Raw genomic sequence first — 18,130 nt, forward strand, 5'->3', positions numbered from 1 at the left:
CCAGCCAACACAATACACACGACAGCTCGCTAGCAACAACTTACTGCTACAGCTACACAGTTCCTACTGCAGTCAACACTGCTCTCTGGTCTGAGATTCTCTTATACCTTACATATCGCAGGCAGCGCGTGAACAATACATCAAAATTACATCTGTTCGGTCCTCTTACAACCTTACTGTAATAATGAATACGTATGTGACAGGTGCAGATTTCATTAGGCTTCCTCAGCATAGTACAAAATTTAGAATTAAAGAAGCAGTCAGCTGAGGAAACAGGATAATGTTACAGCCAAACGAAACTACAATCATCCGGCCATAAATGTGGGTTATTTGATTGCTCTGTGTAATGACTCATCAGGACTACACCACATTATTAGTTCAATTCATTATGTGAACGGAAACGGCCTTGCCGCAGTGGACACACCGATTCCCGTCAGATCACCGAAGTTAAGCGCTGTCGGGCGTGGCTGGCACTTGAATGGGTAACCATCAAGGCCGCCATGTGCTGTTGCCATTTTTCGGGGTGCACTCAGCCTCGTGATGCCAACTGAGGAGCTACTCGACCGAATAGTAGTGGCTCCGGTCAAAGAAAACCGTCATAACGACTGGGAGAGCGGTGTGCTAACCACACGCCCCTCCTATCCGCATCCTCACCTGAGGATGACACGGCGGTCGGATGGTCCCGATGGGCCACTTGTCACCTGAAGACGGAGTGCCTTTATTATGTGAACGATAAAAAGATTTACTTGAATTGATACAATCCTTTGCCACAGGAGAGCACAGAATATTTGCAACTGTCATTGATTATTAAAGAATCACTTGATGCATACATTAACTAACTCTTCTCTTGAAGTACTCTGTTCAACATTTGTAAACAAAAAAATGCAATTCCGTCTGTGACTTGAATAGCTGTTTAGTCCTACTCAATGATGTTAATTGCTTCAATTGAGGTCACGAGCTGGGCAAAACCCTTCCAAGCTCAGCTCCATATTGACCTCCATGTGAGCATGCTGTGGTGTTGAGAGAAAGGCGCGTGGTATTGATGTGCGCTGCTGACTCTGGTGTGGCACCACTGTGACGATACCACAGGTAACACCACAACAGCTGTTCTCAGCAGCTGCTGTGCTGGAACTCTCTGGTTCTCAAACACCGAATGACGTGAAGGAAATGATCTCTAAGGAACACACAGATATGATCTCGAATTTGATATTAACATTGTACTGTTTGCATGTTGTTGTTGTTGTTGTTGTGCCGCTCTCCATGCTATTCTATCCTGTGAAAGCTTCTTCATCTCCCGGTACCTACTGCAACCTACATCCTTCTGAATCTGCTTAGTGTCTTCATCTCTTGGTCTCCCTCTACGATTTTTACTCTCCACACTGCCCTCCAATTCTAAATTGGTGATCCCTTGATGCCTCAGAACATGTCCTACCAACCGATCCCTTCTTCTAGTCAAGTTGTGCCACAAACTTCTCTTCTCCCCAATCCTATTCAATACCTCCTCATTAGTTATGTGCTCTACCCATCTAATCTTCAGCATTCTTCTGTAGCTTGTCCAAACTAGTTATCGTGCATGTTTCACTTCCATACATGGCTACACTCCATACAAATACTTTCAGAAACGACTTCCTCACACTTAAATCTATACTCGATGTTAACAAATTTCTCTTCTTCAGAAACGCTTTCCTTGCCATTGCCAGTCTACGTTTTATATCCTCTCTACTTCGACCATCATCAGTTATTTTGCTCCCCAAATAGCAGAACTCCTTTACTACTTTAAGTGTCTCATTTCCTAATCTAGTTCCCTCAGCACCACCCGACTTAATTCGACTACATTCCATTTTACTTGCTTTGCTTTTGTTGATGTTGATCTTATATCCTCCTTTCAAGACACTATCCATTCCGTTCAACTGCTCTTCCAAGTCCTTTGCTGTCTCTGACAGAATTACAATGTCATCGGCGAACCTTAAAGTTTTTATTTCTTCTCCATAGGTTTTAATTCCTACTCCGAATTTTTCTTTTGTTTCCTTTACTGCTTGCTCAATATACAGATTGAACAACATCGGGGAGTGGCTACAACCCTGTCTCACTCCCTTCCCAACCACTGCTTCCCTTTCATGCTCCTCGATTCTTATAACTGCCACCTGCTGTCTGTACAAATTGTAAATAGCTTTTCGCTCCCTGTATTTTACCCCTGCCACCTTCAGAATTTGAAAGAAAGTATTCCAGTCAACATTGTCAAAAGCTTTCTCTACAAATGCTAGGAACGTAGGTTTGTCTTTCCTTAATCTACGTTCTAAGATAAGTCGTAGGGTCAGTATTGCCTCACGTGTTCCAATATTTCTACGGAATCCAAACTGATCTTCCCCGAGGTCGGCTTCTACCAGTTTTTCCATTCGTCTGTAAAGAATTCGCGTTAGTATTTTGCAGCTGTGACTTATTAAACTGATAGTTGGTAATTTTCACATGTGTCAACACCTTCTTTCTTTGGGATTGGAATTATTATATTCTTCCTGAAGTCTGAGGGTATTTCGCCTGCCTCATACATCTTGCTCACCAGATGGTAGAGTTTTGTCAGGACTGGCTCTCCCAAGGCTGTCAGTAGTTCTAATGGAATGTTGTCTACTCCCGGAGCTTTGTTGCGACTCAGGTCTTTCAGTGCTCTGTCAAACTCTTCACGCAGTATCATATCTCCCATTTCATCTTCATCTATATCCTCTTCCATTTCCATAATATTGTCCTCAAGTGCATCGCCCTTGTATAGACCCTCTATATACTCCTTCCACCTTTCTGCTTTCCCTTCTTTGCTGAGAACTGGGTTTTCATCTGAGCTCTTGATATTCATGCAAGTGGTTCTCTTTTCTCCAAAGGTCTCTTTAATTTTCCTGTAGGCAATATCTATCTTACCCCTAGTGAGATAAGCCTCTACATCCTTACATTTGTCCTCTAGCCATCCCTGCTTAGCCATTTTGCACTTCCTGTCGATCTCATTTTTGAGACGTTAATATTCCTTTTTGCCTGCTTCATTTACTGCATTTTTATATTTTCTCCTTTCATCAATTAGATTCAATATTTTTTCTGTTACCTAAGGAGTTCTACTAGCCCTCTTCTTTTTACCTACTTGATCCTCTGCTGCCTTCACAACTTCATCCCTCAAAGCTACCCATTCTTCTTCTACTGTATTTCTTTCTCCCATTCCTGTCAATTGTTCCCTAATGCTCTCCCTGAAACTCTGTACAACCTCTGGTTCTTTCAGTTTATCCAGGTCCCATCTCCTTAAATTCCCACCTTTTTGTAGTTTCTTGAGTTTTAATCTACAGTTCATAACCGATAGATTGTGGTCAGAGTCCACATCTGCCCCTGGAAATGTCTTACAATTTAAAATCTGGTTCCTAAATCTCTGTCTTACCATTATATAATCTATCTGAAACCTGTCAGTATCTCCTTTTATGATTCTGGAACCAAGTGTTAGCTTTGATTAAGTTGTGCTCTGTGCAAAATTTTACCAGGCGGCTTCCTCTTTCATTTCTTAGCCCCAATCCATATTCACCTACTACGTTTCCTTCTCTCTCTTTTCCTACTACCGAATTCCAGTCACCCATGACTATTAAATTTTCGTCTCCCTTCACTATCTGAATAATTTCTTGAATTTCATCATATATTTATTCAATTTCTTCGTCATCTGTGGAGCTAGTTGGCATATAAACTTGTACTACTGTAGTAGCCGTGGGCTTCGTGTCTATATTGGCCACAATAATGCGTTCACCATGCTGTTTGTAGTAGCTTACTCGCACTCCTACTTTTTTATTCATTATTAAACCTGCTCTTGCATACCCATATTTGATTTTGTATTTGTAATCCTATATTCACCTGACCAAAAGTCTTGTTCCTCCTGCCACCGAACTTCACTAATTCCTACTATATCTATTCCCTTTTTAAATTTTTCTAACCTACCTGCCCGATTAAGGGATCTGACATTCCACGCTCCGATCCGTAGAACGCCAGTTTTCTTTCTCCTGATAACGACGTCCTCTTGAGTAGTCCCCGCCCGGAGATCCGAATGGGGGACTATTTTACCTCCTGTATATTTTACCCAAGAGGACGCCATCATCATTAAACCATACAGTAAAGCTGCATGCCCTCGGTAAAAATTACGGTTGTAGTTTCCCCTTGCTTTCAGCCGTTCGCAGTACCAGCACAGCAAGGCCGTTTCGGTTAGTGTTACAAGGCCAGATCAGTCAATCATTCAGACTGTCGCCCCTGCAACTACTGAAGAAGGTGCTGCCCCTCTTCAGGAACCACGCGTTTGTCTGGCCTCTCAACAGATACCCCTCCGTTGTGGTTGCACCTACGGTACGGCCATCTGTATCCCTGAGACACGCAAGCCTCCCCACCAACGGCAAGGTCCATGGTTCACGGGGGAACTGTTTGCATATAGCGCTAAAAACATGAAGAACAAATAAGAAATTAATGTAGTGCTTTAAAAATTCGCCTGTATATCCAGTACAATAAAACTAAGGTAGTGTAGGAGAGAGCATTGATCTAAGGGGAAACAAGACCCTGGAGTTAGTGCCGGTTTAATGCTCAAGCTGCACAAGCCACTGCTTGGGGCGCCAGAGCAGTCACAACTGTAAGATTTCTGTACAGGAAGTATCACACTTAGTAGGGACCGCTTGGTAGGCCAGTAGCGCCAAGGTGCAATATTTGTATAGAGTTCGTATCACAGTTTGTAGCAAAACTGACACGAGTGAAAGGATGCGAGGCAAAAGAAGGGAGAGAAGGGTGGGGTGGGGCGCCAAATGATAAGCCGCTTGTGTGGCAAAATGTTTTCGGTCTGGCCATGTCTGGAGCAGACGAAATTCTCTCGGAATTAGTGAGAGCGCTGGGAGAGCCAGCCAAGACAAACCTACACGACCTCGTGCCTAACATATACGACACAGGCGAAATACCTTTAGGTTAAAAGAGAATATAGCAATTCCAGATTCAGAGAAGGCAGGTTTTGACAGGTTTGGGTATTACGGAACTCTCAGCTTAATAATGCATGGCTGCTAAATACTGACAAGTATTATGTATAGAAGAATGAAAGGACTGGTAGGAGCTTAAGTCAAGGACGTTCACTTTCAATCCAGAGAAATGTATGTACATGCTTGGCAGCACTGACCTTACGAACTATCTTAGAACACAGAAAAAGGCAGTCCTACATATATAGTACTTGTACATTTAAAGAAAGCTTTTGACAATGTTGACTCGAATACACTTTTTGGAACTCTGAAAATAGCAGGTATTACACGGAGGGAGCGAAAGGTTAGTTACATTTTTTACAGAAACAGGGCTGGTATGATAAGAGTCAAAAGGGAAGCAGTGTTGAGAAGGGAGCGAAACAGGGTTGTAACCTATCTCTGATATTATTGGTTCAAATGGCTCTGAGCACAATGGACTTAACATCCCCTAGAACTTAGAACTACTTAAACCTAACTAACCTAAGGACGTCACACAACACCCAGTCATCACGAGACAGAGAAAATCCCTGACCCCGCCGGGAATCGAACCTGGGAACCCGGGCGCGGGAAGCGAGAACGCTACCGCACGACCACGAGCTTCGGACTGTGATGTTATTCATTGTGAACATTGCGTAATTAGTAAACGAAATTCGGTCAGAAATTTGGAAAGGAAATTGAAATTTCGGGAGAAAAAATGGAATCTATGAGGTTTGCCAATGACACTGTAAATTTGTCAGAGGCAGCAAAGGGTTTGGAACAGCAGCAAACAGAATGGAATATTTTCTTGAAAAGAGTTTATAAGATGGACGTCAACAAAAGTAAAAGAAGGGCATTGAAATGTAGTCGAATTAAATAGTGATGCTGAAGCAATTAGATTACGAAATGAAGCACTAAAAGTATATGTGAGATTTTATATTTGGGCTGCAAAATGACTGATGATGCACGAAGTGGAGAGGATATAAACTGTAGGCTGACAATAACAACAGAAGCGTTTCTGTAGGAGACAAATGTGTTAACATTTGTTGCAAGTTTATGTCTTAGAAAGTCTTTTCTGGAGATCTTTGTTTGGAGTGTAGCCTTGTATGGAAGTGAATCGTGAACAATTAACAATTGAGATGAGGAGAAAAAATAGGAGATTTTGAAACGTGGTGCTACAGAACAGTACTGAAGACTGGATGGGTGGATCAAATACAGTCTGCACAGAATACCGTGACCAGTAGATGGGCAGGCGGCAGGGTACACGTGGGGAGAGCGGTAGTGGTGGGGGCTGCGGGCAGGCGCTGTAGGGGAAACGCCGAGTGCTGGAGGCGAAGTGCTGTTCTCAACTGAGGCCTACACTCACATCTTTTTTGTAAATGTTAAGAGGGGCCCCTCCAGGCGCACACCTGCATGGTGATCATTGAAAAGGATCTGTCACCTCTGCTCTGGTTAGTAGCTAAAAAAAATTCCGCTGAAAAAGCAGCGATTTATTTTGGCCTAGCTTGCTAACCATTTGTAACTTCCAGAGAAGTGTCACGAGTGGCGAATTTTGAGTAAAACCTGCACGTTTCTCTGGTTGCCATGTTAAAATTTACTAATTTTGCCAAAATACAACCTGTGACAAAGTGAATGAAGTCAGAATGGTCGATCAGGCAACACTGGCGACCCACAACAATGCACCAGGGTAGCGGCCGGTGTTCGCAACTGGCCCCCACCGTAGTTCAATTGAGCATCGTGTGTGTTCCGTGTTAGACCTGTTGGATGAAGCACTTCTTTAGTGCACTGGCTCTCAACTGGGGACAGGACAACGAATGAGAAAAGGATCGATTTAAACTTTTGTTTTAAGCTTGACGAGACATTGGAAGAAAACATGGAATGCTGGTACGTGTTCAAGGGGATCCAGCACTGTCCATGAGGTGTATTTACGAGTGGTTCGCCCGTTTTCGTGGAGACCGGGAAAGTGTTGCTGACAATTCCCAAAGCGGGCGACTGGCGACCACCGTCAGTGACGAAAACATTGAGAAAGTGAGAACATTAATCACGAACGGCCGTCGATTAACTGTACACATGGTAGTGGACGAACTGCAGATGAACTGTGAATCAGTCCAACAAATCCTTACCCGGGAGGGAAGAGGAAAACGTGTTGTCGTCTTGTGCCACATCACTTGACTGACGATCAGAAGCAGGCATGTTTAGAGGCTTTACATGATTTTATGAAAACGGTGGATGCGAGGTTGTACATGGGAGTTTACACACCTCACTAACATGTGCAGACATAATTGCGAGAGAATTCTGAAACGGTGGTTTGTTAAGTTTATTAAGGTCAGTATCTAACAAAGAAAGCACATCCTTGGACAAAATAAACGTGTATTTGTTATAACCAGGAATAACCTCTTCAGTCTGGTTTATTAAATCACAAATCACTTTTTAACAATTATGTTAGCCAAGCGTCTACCCAGGCTCACACTCAGAAGTAATGCAGAATTAAAGTTTGGTTATACCAATATCCGAATGTGCATGGTGGAGTGCACGTCCCGTATTTATTCCCAAGTGCAGTGAAGTTCAGTCTCTCCAAGTGAAGTCGCAAGATTTTCCGCCGAGCAGCCAGGTAACCTCGAGTGGTGCGGCGAGTCATCCACAAGCAGCTGGAACACGGCGTACTGCACTTCCCGATGAGAACTGTCGTTTAGCGGCGGCGGCCGGGTTTATATAAGGCTTGCTAGTTAAGGGAGCCGTCGGCTGGGGTCGCTGTTTCCCAGGGAAAACCAATCGCAATGTTTCCTGGCGTAGCCAATTGCTGTGTGCTGACAAACGCGCGCGCGCGAAGGCGGCCAGCGATGGTAGCCGCGAGCCGCCCGGAGAAGTGCGGCCAGCGATGTATTTGGCGGTCGCGTACTGGAGCGCGTTGTTCGGTGTTTGTTAGAAGTGGTGTATACCACAGTATTATCTTCACTTATTTTGTTCCAAAATCCATGGCATTTTTCGTTTCACCAACTATCGATGGCCTTTTAAAATTACATTCTTTCATTGAAATGTTCTGTACTTAGTGGAACAGTACGGTAGATAATAGAGTTCTGCATAATAACCATATGGCAAAAAACTCTCCTGTTTGTGTGCTATCATTTGCCAAAATCTCAATTCGATATCTCAAACCGTTTATGAGATATGAAGAATGTTGTGGATATTTCACTCTGGCTTTATCAGTGGCGCGGCGCGATCGCAGAAGAGTGTGCTACGTCAGATCAGTTTTCTTGAGATTGGTAACAGAGATCCTCATTCAACTCTAAAGAAAAATTCAATATGTCAACTAAATTTCATGTCCAGCAACATATTATGTAATGTGCACCAAACGCAAGCTCAGAGCGATCCCTATTTTTCATCGCAAACTTCTTCGAATTTCGCGCAGTGTACCTAAATATCACAATAACTATGACCAGTAACGAAATTGTGGGCACATGATAATGAATCTGACCTATCAGGCTACAAATACAGCAAAAACTAAATTTTTTTACCCAATAGTTTCTGTAAAATAGTTTGAGAAAGACTGCAGGGTGTGCGCCTCAATTCTGTCATCCCCGACCACCGAAAGGTGGCAGGCAGTGTCAGCCTCCCCTCCTAGACAAACGAATGAACTCGCCCAGCGCTTTGCACGAAAACTGGCCACAGTGCATCGGCAACCGTATCCTGTGCGGACTCTAAAGACGTGGTACCAAATTTATTTGGAGGAAAAGGAATTGATTGCACAGCTTTAGTAAAAGAAGGAACCAATTGACAGGACACTTCCTGAGGCATCAAGGAATTGTCAGCTTGGTAATGGAGGAACTACGGGGGTCAAATATTATAAGGAGTCCAAGGAACGAATACAATAAGGACCGCCTCGCCTTCCGCATCCGCCTTCCGTCCCCCACACGCATCCTCTACGACCTCATCCCCTTCCCCCCACCTTCTCCTTATCCATGAACACATCCGCACACTATATATTGTCCTCCGCGTTGATCCCCCTCACCGCCTGGTGTCTTCCTTCCTCTCCACCCCCAGCCCGTTGCTGCGCCTTTACCGTTGTGTCCCACCCTCTCTCCATCTCCACACCCTCCGCCTCCTTTCCCAATGCAACTTCCACCATCTACCCCTCCCAGATGATGAGCTTCGCCCTGACATCTACCCTTCCTACCAACTTTAACCTCATCTTCCTCCTGCCTGCTCCTCAGGGCTCCCTCTCCTCTCCCTCCCATCTCCTGAGTGGCGTTCCCCTTCTACTCCCCCTCCCTCTCTTGTGCTCCCCTTCAGTGTCTCTGCACTCCCTCCTACCTTGGCTTCCCTCTTCATCTCCTGCCCCTCCTGTCTTCCGCCTCTTGGTGCACCTGCTGACGCCCATACTCTTTTCATCCTGCCCCCTCCCCTGTTGCACCTTGATCTCTCCTGTTTTTCCATCATCTCAGGCCTCTCCCTCGGCAGGTCCCACCTGGCAGTTTTATTCTTCATCGTGTGTGCTCCAAGTGGGTTTTAACCTGTGTGTGTGACTTCGGTGTCTTTTTTGTGTTCTATGAATCGCCAACTATGTTTTTTTAACTTTGTGTCGACTTTTTTAATTGTCCCCCCATGAATGTCTCCATGTCAGTGTGTTTTTACCTCCATTATCTCCTCCTACTCTGTTTTGCATCCCCTCTTTTTATCGCCGTGTATGTAACATTTTATCCTTGTATTAGTTGTAATGTCATTCGGCTGAAGAGCGGCGGATAATGCCGCTGACAGCCCTCCCCTGCCCATATGGGGCAAGAAAATGAAATCACAATGAAGAAAAAAAATACAATAAGGACGTTCAAATTGATGTAGTTTTCAGTAGGTAATCAGAGAGGAACAGGCTTGCATGAGATAGAATAGTATGGAGAAATGTGTTAATCCAGTTTTCAGTCTGAAGACCAAAACAATAACAACAACAATGACAACAAAGTATATCCCAACAAACTGAATAAATACTATCTTCCCCCCCCCCCCCCCCCAGTGTTGTCTTTCCTCATGAAAACAAGTAGAGTAACTTGGAGCAACATCATGGTTGGGGCTTCAGGAACATCTAAACCACTTTGCTATGTTGTTGGATGACAACTGGAACTCTACAGCTATATAACAATAAACTATGGAGTCTCAGTTGGGCCAGGTTGTTACAAATGTCTCTGCTGGTGTGGCAGGTACTCTTGCACTTCACATTCGTCATGCGGCGATTTATTCAGATTCCTGTATGCAACATTCTTTCGTACTCTTCTTACTGTAAGGAAACGAGCTACATCATTCGTTTCAACTAACTATGATTTTCGACTTCTACGTTGACATTCAGCACATACCTGCAACACTCAGCTGCCGCAGAATTTTTATCGGTAATGTTGATGTAACAGACTGTAGTTGCGTAATATGTAAACATAGTATATAAATTTGACTTGACCGTGTTTCCAATTGACGTTATAAACGTCTTTCTTCTTTAAAATAAAAATTACAGCAAGCTCAAACAGTTACGTAGCAAGAAATGTGTGTTAAACAGTAATAGCTCTCCATATTGTAATCTCGCTCTGTAGCTAATTGCTATAATTTATTTAATTACATTATTATATATTATATTATTATATTATATTATTATATTATATTATTTATTATATTATTGTGGTATTATCACATGCCTGTAGAGCAGAGATGTTAACTGTGGGGAATCAGTGGAACCAAATTTCAACATTGATTGTCTCTTCCCACGCTGCATATTAACAATGTAATGCCAGTGCTTATGTGACAGTCTGTTGAAAACTTTTTGCTAAACCTTCTTCGTGTGGTTGAAAAGAACGCTCTCTGCCAACGTACAAATCTGTAGACAACCGAGAGGCAGTTAAACAAATTTATTAATGGACTGCTCTACGAAGTGACACAACTAAACAGCTACGAAGTCGCACTTATGTTCCTTTCTACCTGAGAAAAGTATGTTTATAACTGAAACGCAGTGCTCGGGCTAAAACAAGGTAACATTTATTGCAGTCAGGGCGCAATATGCAACCGTGCACTTGTTAAACATGTATTAATGCTAATTCCATGTAAATATTAAAATTCACGTTTGAATTCATACAACAATGCTGAGCATTTAAATAACATAAGCGTTCGATCCTATAGCTTAGAAAAAAGTGATTGAATATCGATGCTCTTGTGCTGGGTCTGAAATGTATATCGGTGGTGTTATATTTAATATTTCAAAAGATTTTACACAACAGTAAAAGAAAGAATATTTTGGCATAAATCCGGAAACAGACAGTAAATTTAACAATTTTTTTTAAAGACGTACACAAAAAAGCGCTAAAATTACACTGTCTTTGCATCTTGGCTTGACTAGCATTGTAAAAAAGCGGGGTTTCATCGTTTGAATTTTTTAAAAATATTCGTCTGCAGCACTTGGCACACTATAGCATATGCTACTCAGTCGAGAAGTTTGGTATGCTCAAAATGTTCCTTGCTGTAACTGCTCTTAGGACAGATCCAATTGTCTTTTCGGCGGTGTGACGCATACGGTCAGAGTCCACTATGTTCCCACTGCAGGAACGTTACCCTTACTGACGAAGTATAAGAAGATCACCCAAGCCAGAAGCCGTATTGAGGCTGAATTTAGCTCTGTGGACCTGCCACTACATGAAAGATTGATGTATACGGTATCCAAGAACTAGAGACATTTCCTCGAAGCACTGCCTTACTGCTAAGGCCAGAGAACAGTCACATCGCAAAACCAATCACTACACTTCCGCAACGGATGCCGTAGTATTGGCTGCTCAACAAGTGTGTAGTAAAGGGTAGAAAGATTTAACAGCTCTCGACTACAGCGATTATATGAGCAGTTCATCGTCGGAAGCACTGTGCTGCAAAAGAGTCCCAGTAACCTTTGTTTACTTGAGTTATAATTAACCTTACGCGTTTTAGGTGTGCCAGCAGGGGTTGGCAACTGCCTAAGGGAGATTCATTTCTGATAGGGAGAACAGCGTTAACATATATATTCAGTTCTGGGAAAATTGCGGTCAAGGGAAGAGTGCATTGAACTGTACTGCCATTGTTCACAAATGGAGATACCATCTGCGTTGCTTGCTGTGGCAAGTTTTCTACACTCGCCTCGTCGGTCGTGTTACATGCTCCAACGAATTTTTGAGTCGGCCGGTTTCGTCAGGTTATATAAACTTGCTGAACTACTTAATTTCTTGACAGGCCATTCTTTTCGTAGCGTGGGCACTCGACCACTTAAGCGACATTCCCACGCTGTTGACGGGCTCGCAGTATGTTTTTCGGCACGACACGGCACTTCAGTATCGAAACACCTGTGAGATATTTATCGAAATATTTGGAACCAGTTACTTCCTTTTTTTCTGTGGTAGTAAAGCGAAACGCAAGCCACGTAGTAATGTTCCGGTCACCGTTAGGGGTGATACACCAGGAGACACTTTTGCTCTGTCACTGGAGACGCAGTTCCGACGTACAGTCGTCATAATCCAGTTGAATGCAAATAAATTATTACTATAAACTGCCATTGTAGTGGCCTAATGGTTGATACGCTTAAGCGCTAGAAAAATATGTTATTTATTCTTCCTGTGCGCCTAAGCTTCAACAATTTTATTCTACCCTACGATAGTCTAATACGCGAAGCAACACACCAACGTATTTTGGCCAACATAGCAGCACATCTCGTCATCGTGTAGCAAGAAACCTCTTCTCAGATCGTACGACTGATTTTCGTTTTGTTTACAAGTATTTGCGTTTTTGATGTACAACAATATCCTACCCTACACCAGTCTTGCGAAATATTTTATACTATCGGTACCGAAGTACATATAACAGATACAGTCGACCACAAACTACAGTGACTATGCAAAGATGATGTGTCTGGTGAAACTTCAGAGAAGTTGGAAGGTCGTCTGCCAGAGAGGTATTTAGCACAATTTACCCATCTGTAATTAATTTTAGGTATTTCTCTAGTTATTCCAGTAGTTCTGATATCCTCCGCTTTTTCAGTGTGCAAGACGGGAAATACCAAATTTCCATTATACACACAAAATTTGTACACTTAGGTCATGGATATTAGGTGTTGTAAAATCTTCGTTTTGCATGCACTGACTTCTTTCATTAGTTTCCAAATTTAGTGCTGGCTTATCTGTGTGCGTTACGCTTGCAGGTTATGGAACCTACGTTATGTCTTTTATTGTTGTGTATGACTTCGCACACAATGGTAAGGAGAGATGGGCTACAAAGTGGTGTGGCAACTGTTATCGTATTAAAGCTGAACAGGAGCAGAAACAATTAGCTAACAAGTTAATACAACAAAGAGAAGATTTACTTAACTTGCCCTTCTCCAAGTGAACGAAGACTCTTTACAAATATTGCAGCAAGAAAAGTAGAGTGTAGCTATCACAATGTCAACCAGGAAGAAGCTCACTAAGTACGAATGTTGGCGTCACAGTGTAGGAGCTCCCAGCGCAAGTGAGCTGAATGGTTTCCACCAGTCATTCTATATTGTGGCGGCAGAGGGCGCTCGTAGACCAGAGCCGTTGCAGGTGTGGCTCAGTGGATGCACACCATTGGATCCATCAGTTCCGAATGATGAAAAGTTTGGTTGACAATACGAAACGAAAAGGAAATAATATTGCCAACAATTCAGGATGCCTGGTGTTCGTCATACACCTAACGACACTAACAGTGCGCGTCTCCTGAGGCCTATTAACTACTACTGTCCCCATCATCCTTCTGTCTGTACTTCTTCAAATCAATGATGTTTCGCCATTCAAGAAGTTTGTGCGACTTGACATATTCTAATTTATATGCATTGGCATGAGGCTTAGCCACAATTGTAAAGGGTCCCACATACTCATCTGTAAACTTTTTGGTTTCTGCAGTAAGCTTTTTAGATTTTTCCTTGGTTTTCACCAGCACTAAATCGCTTACTTGAAAACTTGTAGCACACACTCTCGCATCGTGTCTTCTTTTTCTTTCCGGAGCCTTTTTTCTAATATTTGCCTATGCTATCCTCCTTTTCTGCTCCCAAGTGGGAAATTAACCAAGTCAAGTAATAAGTTATTTGGTCTGATTCCACACATTAACTCTTCAGATGCAAAACCAGTTGCTTCATGTTTCAGGTAATTAATCACCTCTTCAAAATATTCTAAGTGGTTGGCCCAAGCTGAGTGCTGCTTGTGACAATACGTCCTACAGAGACGATTTAGTTATTTCATTATTCTTTCGCACATATTTCTCTGGGGAAAATAGGCTGAAATCTTTATATGTACTATATTTCTTTTGTTTTAACATTCCTCAGATATCTTGGACACAAACTGTGGTACATTATCTGATAACATGGCTTGCCGCACCCCAATGTTTACAAAATAATCTTTCTCTAGTTTACTAAGAATTACTTTGGAGATTGCCTTTTCTTTTATAGGATAAAATCTAACATACTTCGTAAATCCATCTACCAGTACATTCACAATGCCCCCTTGGAACAGGTAAGGGCCCACTGCTACGAGATGTAGCCTATTTTGAGGTTCTACAGAATACATTTGTCCCGGTACGATCCTGTTATCTGCTTGCACCTTCTGACATCTGTCACAAGATTACAGCCTTTTCTGTACCCTGCGCCACAAGTTATCGAAAATTACTATCTCATTCGGTTTGGCAATACATTTTCTGGCTCCATAATGCCCGTACTTCTGAAACGTCCCCTTAGAAAAATTATACAAGACTGTGCTTTAACTGACACTCAATATTTTTTTAGCGCAACACAATCTGACTTTCAATAATCCCTACAAAAGAATGGCCCTGTCTAATATTAACCTATACGTTTCACAAATCACTTACCTCACAAAAATCTTCGTTACACGAACTACTGCAATACAGCGAGCGCCAGTACTGCCAGCTGAATAAAAGATTCAAACTAAGGAAGGCACTAACTACTGATAGGCATAGTTAGCAAATGAAAGATTTTAATAGAGAACAAACACTGTATTTACCTTAATAGTCATATTATATATAGCAGTTCATGACAGTCTTACAAATTTCAAAACTCCGCCATCTCTCTCCCCACGTCCATCTCTGCTGGCGGCTCACCTCCAACTGCGCAATGCTACGCGCTGTTAACATCCAGCTGCCCAACACTACAATGGCAGACAACAATGCAAACTAGCCACAGACTGCACACAGCACAGCCAGTGATTTTCATACAGAGCGCTACGTAACGTTGCCAATAACAAAACATAAACAGCCTACTTACACTTCCTGTGCACATAATCTATTAGCACGTCGACATGCTGCTCTGGGAAACAAATACGCCATTTTTCCTCATCGTTCTGTCTTCGCCTAAATAGTATCTCCTGATGTACTTTGTAATATTCCGCTATTTTCGGAAAATCTGGATGATCTAGCCGGCTTTTTACCAGTTTAATATTGTCATGTTGATTTTGTTCCCTCCTGAGGTTCTTACAAATACGTTTAAGTGGCCCTTCTACCTCTAATTGTATTGTTGCCAGCAAAACGTCACTCCATTCCCGTTGTCGTAAAGGATCTACTTCCTGATCGTTTTCTTGCACATTTCTAGAAAATAAATCGGCTACAATGTTCTTTGAGCCCTTATTGTACTTTATCTTTATATCAAATTGCTGGAGATACATTGACCACCTCCTCAGTCTGCCGGGTTTTAGTTGGCATGTGTGCAAATATGTTAAGGCCCGATGGTCACTGTAAACTATTACTTTGTGGCCTAATAGGTAATGTTCAAATTTCTGTAGCCCAAATATACGAGTTGCTAGAGCTTCCAGCTCCGAAATGCCATAGATCTTTTCCGCCTGCTGCAACGATCGACTAGCAAATGCGATAGTTTTGTGAACTTGGTTTTCTCCTTCTGTTTCAATTTGGAACAGTTACACCCCCAGACAATAACCACATGCATCTGATCCAAGACAGAAAGGCTTGACAAAGTCAGGATGGCTTAAGATCTGACTACTTAGCAGCGCCTCTTTAAGTTCTTTAAAGGCCCTCTGACACTCATTTGTCCATCTAAACAGTAAATTTTTCTTTAATAGTTCCCTCAGACAAGGTGCACTGAATAATTGTCCAGGCATAAATTTGAGATAGAATCCAAAAAGGCCAAGCATACTTTTAATTGCTTTCGGGTAGTAGGTGCTAAATAATTCTTAATGGCTTTAATTTTTTCATGATCGGGCATAATTCCTTTTCCACTAACAATATATCCCAGGAATTTTATTTCTTTCTTCATAAACTCCGTTTTGCCTAATTTTAGTTTCATTCCACCCCTTTCTATTGCTTCTAAAACCTTATCCAACAACATACAGTGTTCTTAGCAAGTGGGAGTTGACATCAACACAACGTCCACATAAACTGTAATTTTTCTTAATAACTGGCACCGAGCCCTTGGGACATGGTCCTAACAAATGCACAAACGCTGATGTTTAATCCAAAGGCACAAGCTTGTACTGACAGCACCTTCCAACGAACGGGGAAGCTGTGTACTTCCTAGATTATTTCGCTGAGGATAGGATCCAGTAACCACAAATTACACCCATCGATGTGAAAAATTTCCAGCTTTAAATTTTTGCAGTAATTCTTCTATATTTTCAGGCCCTTTCACTCTCTTGCAATATTATTTTGTTCAAAGCTCTAGCGTCCAAAACGAGCCTAATCGAACCATCTTTTTTAGGCACCACAACTAATGGGTTGTTATACACACTAATTCCCCTTTCTATAATGTCCCATTCAAACATTTTCGGAATCATATCTCTCACAGCTTCTTTATGTACTTCCGCAACAGCGAATGGCTTTCGGAAGAAATGTGCATCCTCTTTTACAGTTAGATAACATTCGTAACTTCGAACTAGTTCTGACTGGCCAGAAAACACTTCCTTATGCCTGCTCAAAATTTGTTTTAGCTCATCTTTTTGTGTTTCTGTCAAATCCGACAATCCCCGTACTTTTCGTTAATGCTTATTCGGGTGTTTTCTACCTCAGAAGGATGTACTTCCTTCATATCACCATGCTCATTATACCCCACAACGTCCTCTTTTTTCCTGCAGTAACGTGCTGGCATGTCACTTCGCTCGTCGGATTCTTATTGCCTTTTACCAATAAAAGGAATAGCTACTACTCTTCCCTGCACCACATTGATCGCTTCATTACATCCAAAATCCACTTTTCCTTTGAACTTTTGTAAAAAATATGCTCCCACCAGCATTTTCACGCCTAAGCTTTTATTATCAGAAAATTGTGGTCCAAATGTATATCACCGATCCTGACAAGTAGCATAACTTCATGTTTAACTACTTTCTTACTTTTCCCTGGGGCTACAATAATATTTATGCCATTTACTGACATTATAACCATATCCTTGCTATCAAGGAGAGCACTCACGAAACCCTGTGACACTGCATGTAAATCGGAACCACTATCCAGTAAACAAGGAACCTTCTCATTAAAAATAGTAACTTCTATTACAGGCTGTCCTGCAGTTTTCTCTCTGACTTCAGAATCAGGTTAGTCTAACAAATCTTGTACTACATCACGTCTATTGAATCCTACACCTTCTGTTTAAAATTACGCACATATTCACGGAGTCTTCTTCCTCTTTAACTTTGGCAGCTTTAATTAGTCTGTCCACTACTGACAAATCAAAACACTTCTCCAAATACTCTTCTTCTTTAATAATAATATCAGATTCTGGAACCCTTCCTATCGTGTTGTCAGAATTATCAAAATAACCCCCTGCTTCCTCCACTTCCGTTTTTTCTTCGTCTCTATCAGACACTAGTCCTTCTAATCTACGTAAAACTTCCTCTGCCCTTCTATATTCTACCTCAGGTACCTCTAATACCGTTTCCCCTATTATAGGGCTAATTCCATGATACACTGTAAGCTCCCCATCTGCATTGCAGTGCTCACTCACACTAACCTCTTGTTCTGAATCGTTATTTTCTAATACCTGTTCCTCATTAACGTGGTTCCTGGAATCACTGTTATGACCTTTTCTTTCGCAAAAATCTACTACACTTCTCTAAGCACACATATTTTACCACTGTCCCTCTCCTCTGTAACATCTATTTCTACTATACCAACCCCAAGATCTTCAGCTGGTCCATTACAGA

The 18,130-nt window shown here is 42.1% G+C and overlaps 1 pseudogene; it reads left to right on the forward strand.

The window, feature by feature from the left end:
- Positions 1-396: 396 nt before the first annotated feature.
- Positions 397-514, forward strand: LOC126200103 (5S ribosomal RNA; annotated as a pseudogene).
- Positions 515-18,130: the final 17,616 nt, after the last annotated feature.

Source organism: Schistocerca nitens, chromosome 8 (assembly GCF_023898315.1).
Source record: "Schistocerca nitens isolate TAMUIC-IGC-003100 chromosome 8, iqSchNite1.1, whole genome shotgun sequence".
Taxonomy (NCBI): domain Eukaryota; kingdom Metazoa; phylum Arthropoda; class Insecta; order Orthoptera; family Acrididae; genus Schistocerca; species Schistocerca nitens.